This window comes from Phoca vitulina, unplaced genomic scaffold, assembly GCF_004348235.1.
Source record: "Phoca vitulina isolate PV1807 unplaced genomic scaffold, GSC_HSeal_1.0 scaffold89, whole genome shotgun sequence".
NCBI classification, from domain to species: Eukaryota; Metazoa; Chordata; class Mammalia; order Carnivora; family Phocidae; genus Phoca; species Phoca vitulina.
The window spans coordinates 530354-541762 of record NW_022589792.1 but is presented as its reverse complement, the minus strand read 5'-3'; positions in this window follow the sequence as shown (position 1 = coordinate 541762).

The following is an 11409-nucleotide window of genomic DNA, read 5'->3' as shown; positions in this document are numbered from 1 at the left end:
TCTCTGCCTGCCATTCTGCTTCCTTGTGATCTCTGTGTCAAATAAACAAAATCTAAAAAATAAAAAATAAAAAATCAGTGTTTTAAAATATATTTATTAACTGTACAAAGACAGTCCACTCAAAATCACAGTAAACATGGTTAATGGAGTAATTTTAGAACCATTCTTGAATAAAGGAAGAATGCCCAGTGTCAGTGCTTTTTCGCAAAATGTGAACAAAAATATGAAAGATTTACAAAATATCATTACATTGAAAGCAAGGAATCAATGATTAGAGTTTACCATTGTGTCTAACATAAATAAGGGGAAATAAAGGCCTATATACGAGGTTGATGGAATAGGGGCAATATACTAGTTTACGAATTAGGGGGGAGATAAATACTGAGAAAAATGAGATGCTACACACAAACCCATATTAGTAATTATATTATGGGCTAATGTTCCAAATGAAAGAAAAGGATTTGAAAATATTTCAAATAGATAAGCTCCACATACAGTATGTACAGGGAGTTTAACAAATTAAGGAAAAACAAGCTGATATAACTATAGTACTTAACCAACTTCATGAAGTAGGAAGGGTAGGGCCTTTATTCCCCTCTTGCTCAGATGATGAGGAAACCTCTTGTAGAAGAAATTTCATTACTGCATTGCAGATACTCAGCCTGGCCACCATTGTTTCCCTCTCCCAGAAAACCATGACTCTATTAAAATGTCATTCCCATTACCAAAATTCTTGAACGTGTGATTTGATTATTCCCTTTCAAGGTGTTAAGTTAGCCTGTCACTATCTCAAGGATGTTGGCAGAGGAGCTGAGACACTGACATCAGGGACAAAGGCCATAACTGACTCATGGTATGGCCAGTAGCATGAGCATCAGCATGTGTAAATTGGCTCCCTTTGTCCCCATCTCTCAGGGGTTCCAAAGGGCCCAGGTGCTGAAGGAGAAGAATGCTAAGCTTGTAGAACCTAGTGTATTTGAAGTAGTAAGCGAGCCCGCTCTTTATCTTAATGGGAGAGATGATCTCATCTCTCAAGTTTCCACACTGCAAAGACCCATCTAACAAATGGCCCAGGGAAAGAGTGATCAGGGATTTACATTTTTCCCAGGTAAAAAAGTGAATGAGAGCAAGAGAAAAAGGTGCACAGATAATATCTACTGAAGCTGTAAGACATGTAGGAAACTTGCTTTGGATTATCATTACAATGGTTTCATTAAGCCTCAAAGAGTGTCATCAAGCAGCTGCACTCTGATGGCCACACATGACATAATCCAACCCAAAGCTGCTTGGGCATCAGAGCTGTATGAATTTGTATCACTGAGGCTGTCTTCACAGCACATGGTTGGAATGACAAGCACAGAGCCAGACCCCATCACCGTGACACCTGTTGCTTGAGCTACAAAGATGGTAGGGTTGTTTTGCCAGGCTGTGGTGTTGGATATAGGGGTGGAAGAGCACATTCATTATTCTTACCCTCTTGCCGCACAACTTGAGTAGAAGGGCCTCCCCAGTTAGTAGGGTGGTGTTCATAGGGCATGTGCTCATGCTGCCTCACGTTACTAGCTGTAATCTCACCTTTTCTCCACTCATCCCATGCTTCATCCTGAGATTTCATGAGATAGGATCGGGTGAGAAAGGGACACAAGGTCTTCTTTCCAAAACTGACAGACACGTTTTACATCCCCTACCCTGGCCAGTGTGATTCAGTGTAGATGGACTCGATGTGCAGTTTTAACAGTGATGCAGGCCCCACGCTTGAAATATAAGACCATGCCAATCCAGTAAGAGAATCCAGGTGGGTAGAAGACAATAAAGTGTGACTCGTGTAGGCCCACTTTTGGGCAGGTTGCAAGGTGGGAGGTGCAGCAACTAGACTGGCCAGGCCAGGCCAATCAGGGCAAAGATACATCATGCCCCCAGAAAAGGTTGGGACACAATGATGAATGTTTAAAACAGATCTTACAACCACCCACAAGGCTAATGCCTGTCAACAGACATAAGATTCTTGTTTTTAAAAAGATTTATTTGAGAGAGAGAGCGTGAGTGAGCACGAGCTGGGTTGGGGGAAGGTAGAGGGAGAGAATCCCCAAGGAGACTCCCTCCTGAGTGCAGAGCCCAATGCAGGGCTCAATCCCAAGACCCATGAGATCACGACCTGAGCTGAAACCAAGAGTCGGATGCCCAAACAACTGAGCCACCCAGGCGTCCCAGCAGAACCTAAGATTCTGACTCAGTATAATTTCCAGCATTCCATACAGTTTCTCTTGAGTGTGAGTCACTTTGTTTATTAAGGATGAGGAATTATCTAATGTAAAATAACAAATATCTTACACCAATGGAGCATACTACACAATGAGATCACAAGTGAACATTGAGGAATTCAGGAGATGAAGTTTTCCCACATATCCTATAGAAGATTCTCTGCACTGCAGGATCTACCACATTTAAGGAACGTATTTCACTGAGGAAACAGTCAAGTGCTCTAGATGTTTCTTATAGCACGGCTTCACTGTGAGAGCTAGCATACTGGGTTTTCAGGAGATTGATGTCTTTACCACAGTCTTTACACATGGAGACCATTCCTCCAGTTTGTTTCTTTCCATATCTTCAAAGTCAGTGGGAGTATTGAGGCCTTTAGCACATTCCTTACATTGATGGGATTTCTCTCCAGGGTGAGTGCTTTCATGACAGTTAAAGGAACTGGGGAGAACTGCAGGTTGTACCAGTTTTAACATTTATAAGGGTGAATTTTCATTTATTTAATATTAATTGGAATAATTGGAAGACCTTCTTAAAGTATTTACACTCTGGGTTTCTTTGCATGTATTTGTTTTGAAAGGCACATCACTGAGAAATGTGTCATTTATAGTGTTTCCCTCCTGTATGCTTTTTTTTTTTAAGATTTTTTATTTATTTATTTGACAGAGAGAGACACAGTGAGAGAGGGAACACAAGCAGGGGGAGTGGGAGAGGGAGAAGCAGGCTTCCCACGGAGCAGGGAGCCCGATGCGGGGCTCGATCCCAGGACCCTGGGATCATGACCTGAGCCGAAGGCAGACGCTTAATGACTGAGCCACCCAGGCGCCCCTCCTGTGTGAATTCTTAACATGTTTAAGTTAGTCTTGAGGAAAAAGTAAAGGCTTTTATGCATTCCTTATATTGAAAGGCTTCTCTCTAGTGTGAGCATGTCTGTAAATGATAAAGTATGAATAACAGGCAAATGCCTTCCCCCACACACTACACTTTTCTCCAGCGTGATTCTAAGATGAGTATGATTTAAGTAGCAAAGGTCTCCCACATTTGTTATATTTTCAAGGCTTCCCAGGGCACCTGGGTGGCTCAGTTGGATAAAAGCCTGACTCTTGGTTTCAGCTCAGGTCGTGAGCTCATGGGTCTTGAGATCAAGTCCTGTTTTGGGCGCCATGCTCAGCATTGAATCTGCTTGGGATATTTTCCCTCTTCCTCTCCCTCTGTCCCTCCCTCACCCTAAAATAAATAATCTTTAAAAGGCTTCTTTCCTGAGTGTGATTTTATATGTTCAGTAAGGCTTGAGGATGCACTGTAGGCCCTCCCACATTCTTTATATCCATAGGGTTTTAATCCAGTTTGAATTCAAATGGATTAAAACATGAATAATTTTGGAAGGATTTTCTGCATTCCTTACATTCAAGTTACTTCTCCAGAGTGCAATATTTTATGTTTACTAAGAGAAAAAGAACTAATGAAGGTTTTCCCACATTCCTTACATTTATCAGGGTTTTCTCCAGTATGAATCCTTAAAGGTCTTGCTACTTTTGAGACATCAATAAAAGCTTTCCTGCATTTCTTACACTCATAGTATTTCTCTCCAGTGTGAGTACACATGTGAGTGATAAAGTGGGAACTGGCAAATGCTTTCCCACACACACTACACTCAAAGTTTCTCTCCATTGTGAGTTCTGAGAGGATTCATAAAACGTGAGGAAGTAGTGAAGGCTTTCCCATGTTTGTTATATTTAAAAGGCTTCTCTCCAGTGTGAGCTTGTGTATGTTCAGTAAGTTTTGAGAATGCAGTATAGGCTTTCCCACATTCCTTACACTGGTAAGACTTTATTCCAGTGTGAATTCAAATGTGATTAAGACATGAGGAATTTTTAAAAACTTTCCACATTCCTTACATACAAAGGTACTCTCTCCAGTATCAGATTTTGTATGTCTCTTAAAATTGGAAGATGTAATAAAGGCTTTCCCACTTCCTTACATTTATAGGGTTTCTCCCATGTCAATTCACATGTATACATAACAGTTTGCACACATGGAATATTTTCACCACATTCCTCACATTCATAAATCTGTTAGCATTGCAAGTTTCTTCATGCACACTCGTGAAGAACAGGTCTCTCACCTTCCTTGCTTTCATGGACTTTCTTCTCCATCATGAGTTGTCATTTGTGCTTTGAAGTAAGATTGATCATGGAAGGTCTTCCCACTGTCACCGCATGTGAAGGCTTTTTCTTGGGTGCTGGTTTTCCAGTACAGAATATTTGGAGTCAGGTAGATGGGTTTTTCTGTATTGATTAAACCCAGAAAGTCTGTCTCCATTACAGGTTTCCTTCTGCAGAGAAAGGAAGCTTTTTCCATATTCCTTATCCTTGTAAGTGTTCCCTCCATTTTGAGTTCTCCTGTGTGTCTAAAGGCATAAGCATTCACCAAAGTCTTTTCCATGTTGCTCACAAAGAGTTCCCATTCAACATGGCTTCTTGCCTGTCGGGGAATGCATGAATGATGCTTCAAAGATTTGAGACTCACTAATTGATCCTACCCATCTCAAAATAGAAATAGCATTACCATGCTGATTAGGATTCTTATCATTTCCAGTGCATTCATACACCTCCTGCCCTGTTCATTTCTTTCCAGCTGGATGGACTCCTGCCAGCATGATGGGCCACCTCCTATAATCCTAAAGGGAGTCCTTTTGTTTCATGGCATTTTTTAAAAATTCAACATCCATTTATATATGTGGGAATGAATACTTGTGGGAATTGTGAAGTGACAAATTTCAAGATAGGTTTAGTATATCCCCAGATTCATCACACTGAGAATAGCTCACAAGAAACATTGTTTTGTCTTTGGAAAATGTCCCTTATCTCAAATATCTGTCACTTGGGCTAATGTTCCATCTAAGGAAAATCTCAATCTTTTCCAAGTGTGGAAAATAAAAAATATTGCTTTATAAACTTAGTGATTTTACTCTTCCTCTCCTATTGGATGTTTTTTCTCCCAAAATACCCTGCTGAATTACTGAATGTTTGGTTTTATGCTGTATTTCCTGTTTGAAAGTAAGAGAGAATAATATAAGAAATTATAGAAATAAATGTAGGTTAAAGGAGTTAAAAATAGTGAGGTTCATTTGAATTTATTACAAAATTAAACATGCCAAAAAACAGTACAATATATTTGAAGAGTTTGGCTATGTCAACAATTTAGTAATGATATTAAGGAGTTGGTGAAAAAAAGGACTCTGTGAAATTAAACACCATGATTCTCTTCTTGAAGGGCAGCATGGCTCACAGTGCCCTTCCCTGGCTACAGGTGAGAGAGGACCACGGTGGCAATGTATGGCAGCAGTGTCTGTCTGTGTGGATTTACTTGAATGCAGAGAAATATTCAGGAATTTCAAGCTAGAATGGAATGAATTCCAGTCAGGTGAATGTGGCAAGTATAGTCATCTCTGGTGTTCAGTCTTCTTTTCTACTAGGTTTTCCTTCTAAGGACATGTTCTTCTTTCTCGAAACAAGGACAGCGGCAGAAAAGATGAAGACTGAGTGTTTAACAGGTTCTTCTCAGGTAAGAAAAAAGTTTGTCCTTCAACAAAAATGACATAATACATCCACCAGATACATACATTTCCTTCTAGGTAGACCCGTTTCCACAGCTTCCTAAAGGAATAGAGCCACTCTGAGCCCTGATGAATTTTCTCACAAAGTGGAGTCTATCAGAATGATGAAAGAATACCAAATAATCTCAGTATTTGCATTTCATAATGGTGACTGCATGTTATTTTGGTGCTTTGACATGATGAGACTGAAAGTGTGCATTCCTCAAACAGTTTATACATTCATCAGTGCTTATGGGTGTCTCTTTTCTCAGGAGTTTGCTGCAAGAAGAAAATTGGACAAGAGCTTTTAGACTTGTATTAAGTTTATGCCTTAGAGGTTTCATTAAAGCCAGGACTGAAGTATATCAAACACGAGTGAGTTCCCAACAGAGAGAATAATATTTAGGACTGTTTTCTGAAAGGTATATGCAAACAAACTCCAAAGGCCAAAGGAGATGTAAGACCAAAGGAGGCAGACAAGTGTACTTTGATGAGAAATGGTTTATTAAGAAGACTCACAGACAGAAGTGTCCCATGGGCAGCCACAAGACAAAAAGGTCTCCACAACCCCATGACCCTTAAGATGTGTTATTATAGCCCTAGAGGCTGAGAATACATGCTGGGGTACCACACAAGAGGAGAATGTTTCAGAATGGATGTGTGCCATAGTCATATCTCCAGGGCAGGTCAACGACATTATGCCCTGAAGGTATACTGAAGGGGGTGGTTAAACAAAGGGGAAATAATTTGGGGGTTGCTGTGCGCAAGAAGAGCTGAAGTCACAGAATCGTCCTCAAGGAGGATTTGTTCAGGGGCACCTGGGTGGCTCAGTCAGTTGGGCATTTGCCTTTAGCTCGGGTCATGATCCCATGGTCCTGGGATCAAGACCTACGTCAGGCTCCCTGCTCAGCGGGGAGTCTGCTTCTCCCCCTGCCCCTCCCCTTGCTAGTGCTCACACACACGCTCTCTCTCTCTCTCAAATAAAATTGAAAAAAAAAAAGGGGGGAGAATCTGTCCAAGATGGCACATTAGCCTGGTTCATGCAAGGAACACTGTGCCTTGGGGAAAATTAATAAGAGAGACTTTGAAACCCTCTATTGCCACTGGGTCTCCCATCTTCATTCCCCAGTGAAGACTGATGGAAATGTTACTTTAATTAAAGCCAGCACATATGTGAGTTTAGAATTTAGTGATCTTCAATGATGTGCCTGTGGACTTCACCAAAGAGGAGCAGACTTTACTACACCATCAGGGAAACCTACAGAGATGTGATCTGGAGAGTCATGGTTTCATTTCACAGGTACATACACTTAGGCCTTGAGTAATGGGACTCTTCCTTTGGGAAGGCAATAAAATGAATGAGATTATGCAGCAACTCTACCCCATGTACACGTAACAGGAACCTGACATACAGAAGAGCATTCTCTGGCCCACTCCAGCTCCTCTTAGATGAACCAGAAGCACTGCTCAGGCTCTGACCTCAGGACTCTATATTGTGCAGGCAGAACCTAAGGCAGAATCTCTGAAAAAGGGCATTAACAAGGACTTATCATGGGACATACCCCAGGCCATCATCCTGCAAAGCTAAGGGTGAAATCTGCTTGAATGATGCACTGTGTAAACCAAGATCATTTCAGAGCAGCTTAGGAATATAAGTGGATAGGGCCATGTCCATCCCCCTGGAGATCAGGTTATTTGGAGTTGGGTTCATATTAATTAATAAAAAATATTGATTAGTAATGGTTCAACAGGATCAATTACTTTTTCTGTGCAGATGACATGCATGAAAGCTGCTTAAACATGGTGTACAGAAGATTATTAATATCAACTGCCATTAACTGAGGACCATTATGTATCAGATGTCTCACTAGGAGTTTTTAGCTCACATATATGTGCGTGGAAAAATTTGTATATCTGAATCTACTTTTTTTTAAAATGATTTTATTTTTAAGTAATCCTACACCCAACATGGGGCTCAAACTCACAACCCTGAGATCAAGAATCACTCGCTCTATCCACTGAGCCAACCAAGCACCCTTCCCCCATCTTTTTTTTAAAAGATTTTAAGTATGAATCTACTCTTTCAACTGTAATGATCTAAACACAAATCAAGTATATCTGATAAATATTTAGTGTCCAATAAATTTTTTTTTTTAAGATTTTATTTATCTGACAGAGAGAGACACAGCGAGAGAGGGAACACAAGCAGGGGGAGTGGGAGAGGAAGAAGTAGGCTTCCTGCCGAGCAGGGAGCCCGATGCGGGGCTCGATCCCAGGATCCTGGGATCATGACCTGAGACGCTTAACGACTGAACCACCCAGGCGCCCCTGTCCAATAAATTTTTAACTTTGAAGAAAATATTGCAAAATATCTCAATTTTTGGTACTGAATGCATGCTTTTAAAATATTAGCAGAACCAAATTAAACAACACATTAAAGGGATCAAACACCACGATCAAGTGGGATTTATCCAGGGAGCAAGGGTGGTTCCATATCTGCAAATGAATCAATATGATAAACCACATTAAAAAATGAATAAAAATCACATGATCATGTCAATATACGCAGAACAAGCATTTGACCAAAATTCAATACCCACTTATGATAAAAACTCTCAATAAAGTGGGTATAGAGGGAATCTCGATCAAAAGTCCAGCGGCATTTTTCACAGGAACAGCACAAACAATCCTAAAATTTGTATGGAACTACAAAAGACTCTGAATACCCAAAGCAATCTTGGGAAAGAACAAAGCTGGATGCATCACATCCTGGATGCCTGATTTTAAACTATACTAGAAAGCTATAGTAACCAAAACAGTATGATATGGGCACAAAAAGACACATGGATCAATGGAATAGAATAGAGGGCCCAGAAATAATCCCATGCAAATATGGTCAATTAATTTATGACAAAGGAGAGAAGAAATACAATGGGGAAAGGAAACGGTGTTGGGAAAACTGGACAGCCACAGGTAAAAAATGAAAATGAACCATACACAAAAATTACCTCAGAAGAGACTAAACACTTGAATTTAAGACCATAAACCATAAAACTCCTAGAAGAAAACAAAGGTAGTAAGCTCTCTGACACACTGGTCTTGGCGAGGAGTTTTTGGATTTGACACCATAAGCATAAGCAACAGAAGCAAAAAGAAACAAGTGGGACTACATCAAACTAAAAAACTTCTGCACAGCAGAAGTGGTTGTCAGAGGTGTGGGTGGGGTGGAGAAAGTGGTGAAGACGGTCAAAAAGGACAAACTGCCAATTATAAAAGAAGTCCTAGGTACGTGACTATCATTACTATGAGAGATTGTAGTAACCCTGCGTTGCATATTTGAAAGTTGCTAAGAGAGAAGAGCTTAAAAGTTCTCATCACAAGGAAAAGAAGTTCTAACCACGTGTGGTAACAGATGTTAACAAGACTTACTGTGGTGATCATTTCCGAATATAAACAAATATTGAATCTTCATGCTATACACCTGAAATATAAGGTCATGTCAATTATATCTCAATTAAAAAAAAGAAATTATCAAAATGTGTGACTTTCTAAAAGAACATGTGACTTTTCAAAAAGACAATGGAGAACAATAGCTGTAGGTTAAGAGACTAAAAGACAAAAAATTGCCATATATAATCTTTGATTGCATCTTAGATCCAAAAACACCCAAAAGCTTATTTTGGAACAATATGGAGGATTTCAGTTTTGTCAGAGTGGATAGAGGACATTATTATTTCAAATTTTCATGGGGGAAATAATACTATTGTGGTTTTATTAGCACAATGTCCTTCTCTTCAGCAGATGCATCACCAAGTATTTAAAAGCCAAGTATCCTGCCCGCAATTTATTTTCAACTTACCCTCTCATACCGTTCACCAAAAAATGTACTTATTTATCTAGAGGGCAAACATGCAAAATGCTAGAAGTGGTTGAATCCCCTCAATGGAAATTCATAGTACTGTATGTTCATATTTTATTTAGGTTTAAGATTTTTCAAAGGAAAAAATATATTTAGTCTAAATATCCTGTTACTGTGAAGTTCAATTATTCCAGAACTAGAACAAAAAAGCCTCCATCGGTTTTTGTTAGAGGCCTGTGGTTTAGAGTTTTGCGGGGCTGTAGTCTTACGAAGTTCAGAGGAAGAGACAGGTGAGTATTCTTGTTCCTCTTTAGTAAACAGACTTGTGGTCTACTTATGCTTCCACTTCTCTGCAGAAATACGCACACCATAGACACCTAAGTATATTAACTTCCTACTTGAACGTAACGTGTCAAAAGTAAAGAACGCGCAAAAATAAAGCCAAACCGGCAGGTGAAACATTCCTTTGCACCCAGTAGGAAAACAGGCCGGCCGGAACCAGGCCCCCGCACAGTGCTCACCGCATGAGCCGGAACCGCGTGGTCGGGGAGGACGCGAGGACACGGCCGGAGTCTACCAACTCGACCGGCGGAAGCTCTTTTCCCCCCGGAGAAAAGCCACAGAGGTTGCTTTGCAGGCCACTGAAGAGGGAAGCAGTCTAGGAACCGACCCCCCGGAAGCGTCCTTACATTTCCCGGTCCAGCTACTCCCGAGGACACTCCCAGCGGAAGACAGCGGTGCGCGCCGGGTCTCTTTCTTATTTAAAGTTTATTTTTTTTTAGTCATCCCTACACCTAAGGTAGGGCTTGAACTCACGACCACAAGATCAAGAGTGGCTCGCTCCACCGACTGAGCCCGCCAGGCGCCCCACGCGCCAGGTCTTTAAAGAGCAGGCTCCTGGGAGGCCCGGCACAACCTCGTCCTTCCCTCTCCCTCGCGTTGACCTCCAGCAGTCGGCCTGCGCGGACCCACAGCCAAACCGAAACCAGGCCAGCGGCGGAAAAGAGCCCGGCGCCTCCGTGTCCCCACTTCCGCTTCCTGCCTGAGGCCGGAAGGGGCGGGCCCCCGCTTTCCGGCCGTCAGCCCGATCCGACCACATCAGGCGGGAAAGCTCTAGTTTTCTCCTGCGGGGGCGTGGGCGTGGGCGGGTCGGGGTGGGCCAGGCGCGGGAGCCGGGGACGGAAGGGGGCCCGGAGACTTGGCGGAAGTTAGAACCAGCGCCGTGGGCGGGGCCTACTCCCGAGGGCGTGGCTGCAGGTGGGAACAGACCCAGTGTCTGTTCGGACTGCGGAATATTTAAGCTGGAAAGGCGAGTGTGCGGGTGGGCTCCGACCCCACGACAAGCACGGGAGGGCTGCCTGCCCCTCCCCTTGTTCCTGGACCCCTTACAAGGATTCTCCCCTATCTGACGTTCTTGCCAGTCCCTAAAGTCTAGCTCCTCCAGTCAGTCCCTTCTTTAGGTCTTTATTTGGGCACCATGCTAAACTCCAGTAAGTGATTCCTTTGGATTTTCAATGTAATGTCATTTTCTGCAAATCTATTCCCCCCCTTCTAATGTGTAATTCTCTATTTATTTTTGAAATAGCATTGATACCGGGCATTCTTCACTTCTCAGGAATACATCTGAAGTTTCTCCAGTAATCATGTTCTCTGTGGTTGCTGGGGTTTTCAGTGGATGGCCTTTGTGGAGTTA